The sequence below is a fragment of the Bos mutus genome, chromosome 10 (genome assembly GCF_027580195.1).
Source record: "Bos mutus isolate GX-2022 chromosome 10, NWIPB_WYAK_1.1, whole genome shotgun sequence".
Taxonomy (NCBI): Eukaryota; Metazoa; Chordata; class Mammalia; order Artiodactyla; family Bovidae; genus Bos; species Bos mutus.
Window position 1 is genome coordinate 38,194,777 of NC_091626.1, and position 5,106 is coordinate 38,199,882.

Consider the following 5,106-nt stretch of genomic DNA (forward strand, 5'->3'; position numbering starts at 1 on the left):
CATGTAGCATTTTCGGTTTTTTACTTTGCTTTAACATTCCGAGTTCTCTCTACAGCATTTTAACACACGAGGGTTGTGTTTTTAAACCGATTTTAGATACTGTCAATATTAACCAAATCTCTGGGAAAAAGACGAGTTTGCAAATTAGTTCTCAAATTGCGCTTGCGTACTTAAAAGCACACGTTCCTATTCCTTTCTCCTATCCCTCTCCTAGCTCCTCCTTCACTGAAGGAACTGAAACGGCCAATGTTTACAGTTGAAATTGATTTTCTGTGTTACTGTGCCTTCCTGCATTATTGCTGAGAGAGGACGGTTTTTTATTTAATCGGAACAAAATTCAGTTCAGTTCAGTTGCTCAGTCGTGTCTGACTCTTTGCGACCCCGTGAATCGCAGCACGCCAGGCCTCCCTGTCCATCACCAGCTCCTGGAGTTCACTCAAACTCACGTCCATCGAGTCAGTGATGCCATCCAGCCATCTCATCCTCTGTCGTCCCCTTCTCCTGCGCCCAATCCCTCCCAGCATCAGGAACAAAATTAGGAGCCTCAATACTGGCAACTTTTCTAAAACTTAAGCAATCCCATGGAAAAGCAGAGAGTCGGAGGACTTCGAAGTTCTCTCTTGTTTATTTTACGTTTTTTCTCAATATAGGGCTTTCCTGGGGTAGGGAAGGGGAAATGTCTTCTGGAGAAATATACAGTGAGAAATGTTCCATGCTGTTGTGAGAACCAGGGCACAATCAGGTTTTCTTCCACTGTTCGTGGGACTTATTTGGAATCTATCCATCCAGTTGGATAAATATTATCAAGTTAACATTCCGGTGAAGGGGAGGCTCTTTGAAACCGAAGCACAAAAGAACTGAGATGTGAAACTTCGAAAGGGCAATTATTACTAAGTACTATGGAATGTAGGACTTCCGCTTTTTTACCCTCTTCACTGAGAACTTCGAAATAATCAGGAAGAGAATGTGCACACCACAGCCAGTCACGTTCCAGGATCTCTCACCGGCCGCTGTAGGTGAAGGGCCAGGTTCCAACCTGAATTACTATTTTCTGTACGCCGCGTGTTATCCGCTAGCTTTCCTCCTACTAAAGGACCAATTTGTCTCTCTCGGTTTTTCCCCTCAACATACAAATATGCTGTTAATTCTCTATCTTAAAACATAACTTAGAACTTTGACCTAGGTTCCCTGCAAGCTACCATTTTACCGTATTTCTCTGTTCCTCTTTGGAGCAAGTTACCCCACAATGGCGCAAGCTCACCATTCTCTCCTCTCACCTGACAAAGACCAAAAAACAAACTCCTGTAGTTGAACAAGTTTGACTTATAACCCCTTGCAGTGAGGGAGACCTGTGGGGTGTCTCAGTAAGAGGGTGTTAGAATCTACCACAGGATTTGTGTTTTAGTCAGGGAATTTGGGAGAGGGTCTAAGGAAATGACCCTGGTGACTCAGAGATTAAAGCGTCTGCCCGCAATGCGGGAAACCTGGGTTCAATCCCCTGAGTCAGGGAGATCCCCTGGAGAAGGACATGGCACCCCACTCTAGTATTCTTGCCTGGAGAATCCCATGGACGGAGGAGCCTGGTGGGCTAAAATCCACGGAGTCGTAAAGAGTCCGACACGACTAAGCGACTTCACTTTCACTTTAAGGAAATGAGGGCGCCCTCTGGATTTCTGTTGTCAGGAAGCAGGGGCCATTCTATGATGAGAAGGCGATGGCACCCCACTCCAGTGCTCTTGCCTGGAAAATCCCATGGACGGAGCCTGGTAGGCTGCAGTCCATGGGGTCACTAAGAGTCGGACACGACTGAGCGACTTCACTTTCACTTTTCTCTTTCATGCATTGGAGAAAGAAATGGCAACCCACTCCGGTATTCTTGCCTGGAGAATCCCGGGGATGGGAGAGCCTGGTGGGCTGCCATCTATGGAATCGCACAGAGTCAGACACGACTGAAGTGACTTAGCAGCAGCAGCAGCATATGGAAAGCAGACTAAAGGAGGGATAAAGCTTAAACTGAAAGTCGCTCATTTAGGACAAAAGTGTTCAGTGTTCTGAGTGGGATAGGGACCAACTTGTCTAAAGTGAATGTTCTATGAAATCTGGATTCCACGTCCAGGCCTCCCCAATTTGTGACCAACCCACCATAAATCAGGGGTTCCCACGGTCTCTCCTGAGGTTTGTTAATTTCCTAGAATGGCTCACAGAAAAGGATACAACTCAGAAGAGCTAACTGGGAGAGATGGTAAGCCAAGGTAAGGGACTAGGGTTCTCTCCTCGGCATGCCACTCCCCCAGCACCTGAACATGTTCACCATTCTGGAAGCTCTGTGAACAATGTATGATAGGGATTTTTATGGAGGCTTCTTCACACAGGCGTGATCAGTTATTGACTCAATTTCCAAACCCTGTCCTTTCCCTAGAGGATGGGGCAGGCAGGGGTGGGGCTGAAAGTTCTCCTTCAAAACCTGACTTAAGACTTTCTGGTGACCAGCTCTCATCCTAAAGTCATCCAAAAGCCCCCCAAGAGGCACCTTTTGGTGAGAAGTACAAAAGGCACTTCTATTACCCAGGAAATTCTAAGGGATTTAGAAGCTCTGTGTAAGCTGCTCCTAACACCCCTATCATGCAGGAATCAACAAGGATTTTAGGAGCTGTGTCAAAAACTACAGGTAGAGACCAAATACATTTCTTGTGTCACACTTGCCTAATTTGTCTGAGTCACTATAAGGCCCTCAATCACCCTATTCTAATTGCCAAGTAGCCCCCCCATTCACCTCATCCTACATTATTTTTTTCTATAGAAGTATCTTCTAATTCTTATTATTTGCTTTACTTTCACATCCTTGGAACGTAGGTCCACAAAGGCAGGATTTTTGTCTTTGCTCTCCAATGTATCTCAAGCACCTAAATTAGTATCTGGCAGATGTTCAATAAATATGTTAAAAATTAGTGAATTAAGAAGGCTGCACTGGTTTCTTAAAGCTGCCATAAACAAAGTGCCCCAAACTGAGTGACTAAAGAAATGTACTGGCTCCCGATTCTGAAAGCTAGAAGCTTGAAATCAAAGTGCAAGGAGAGTCATGATGTTAAAGACTCTCTTGAAGAATCTGTCACCTCTTTCTCTTAGCTTTCTTGTGGCAGCAGCAACCCTTTGTGTTCTCTGGTTTGTTGGTGCCGAACTCCAATCTCGATCTGTTGATACATTTTCCCGTTTCTCTCTCACATGGCATTTTCCTTTTTGTATAATGACACCAGTCCTAGTATCTGATTAGAGCGCACCCTAATAATCCCATCTTAATGTGGTTACACCTGCAAGTAAGGCCACATTCACAGGAGCTAGAACTTGCAATCTCTCTAATGCACACAATTCAACCCTTAACAGAGGTCTCCATTTCTTAACCTCAATCACTGGTGTCTGCTACTTTATAGTATCTATAAAGTTGTATTTCAGCTAGAGACCTTATGTTTTATATTATTCAGTAATGAAAACCTAATAAATCATCCAAATGCTACAAAAGACAATTTTATGTTTACTTCATGAGATAATGTTAATACTGAATCCATACAATGGACAATTAGTAGTATACCTATTCCTGGCCCAGTACACTTAGATTTCAAAGTTAAGAAATGGAGCTTTGTTCTTATGGAGCTTACATTCCAGAAAGAAGATAAAACCTGAATAGAAACAAATACAAGGTGAAATTGTAAGTGCCTTGTTACAGATAATGTGCTTATGGGAAAGAGCACTACTTTGGGGAAAAAGGTGCTGTAGGAAATGGTAAGTCGAGAGGACACAGGAGTCTCACTTTAGGAATGAATATATTGGGAAACTGAATTTTCAGTTTTAGCTTTCAAGTTCTTTGCGGTCTAATTGTAAATTATTTTAGTAATGCCTCATCTCAGTGCCAAATGCTTTAAGATTTTGTGCAGAGCAATCAGTTCACTTAGGCTGAAGTAATCCCCTATTATGGATATTCTCCTCATTCTTCAGGATCAAGGTCAGAAGCCTCTTCTATGAAGTGTCCCTGGTGCACTGGTCAGAACCAACTCCATCGGCAACTGGCAAGGGATCCCTTGATGGCACATACCACATTCTGTTTTGTATCCTTGTGTACACATCCACTTCTATTAACCTACAACCCTTCCAAGGGCAGAGGTCCATGTCTTACTGCTGTAGCATTTACAGGATCTAAAACTATACATGGTACACAGCCAAGAGTCAATAAATACTGAATGAATCATAGTTTGGGGCTACTAAAATAGTAGTACACGGTGACAAAGTAAACCTAGATGTATTTTAAAAAGTAACACACACACAAAGATAAAAATGAATCCTTTCCTATTCTTAATGCCAGGAACCAACTCTTTCAAGTGTTACTTGGTGTTAGTATCTTCATATACAGAGCACATAGCAAAACTAGGCAGACTATAGAAAAAGGAGAAACAAAATGATCAAACTATGAGTAAAAACAGACTTGGGACATATAGTCTAAAAAATGTATAAATTCTTACTCAGTCTTCAGGACTATGAAAATACATATATATTTCCTATCTTCACAGGTACTTAGAATGAAACCAGCAACATTCTAGTAAGAGGTAGTTCATTAAAAACAAAGGAAGAAAAATAAAAATAAAAATTAAACAATGACTGAGTACATATTACAAAGAACACTGCTTTTAGAAAATAAAAAACACAAAAGATTAAAGACATTATGAAGACATGTTTAAACAGCAGCTGCATAAAAATGCATGAGTATCTTTGCATTAAAATATCTTTTCCTTAGAAATTCATAAACTATGAAGTTAAGAAAGTGAACATTTCCACATTTTGCTTACCAAATGCTTAACTTACTACCCAAAATTATCAGTCCAAAAGTAGCATTATTATAACCTGGACACAAACATCAAAACAAAAGGATCTTCAGACACAGACCCATGTAAATATCTGAAATAACTAGAAATGGTAACATTATTCTTTAGATGAAATAATTGATGAAAATAATGAAATTAATGAAGTCTCTGATGCCCAAGACAGATTATGTGAATTATGGAGAGATGCTTTTCCTCTTTTTGAAAACTTAACTATGTAACAAATCTCCAAAATGAA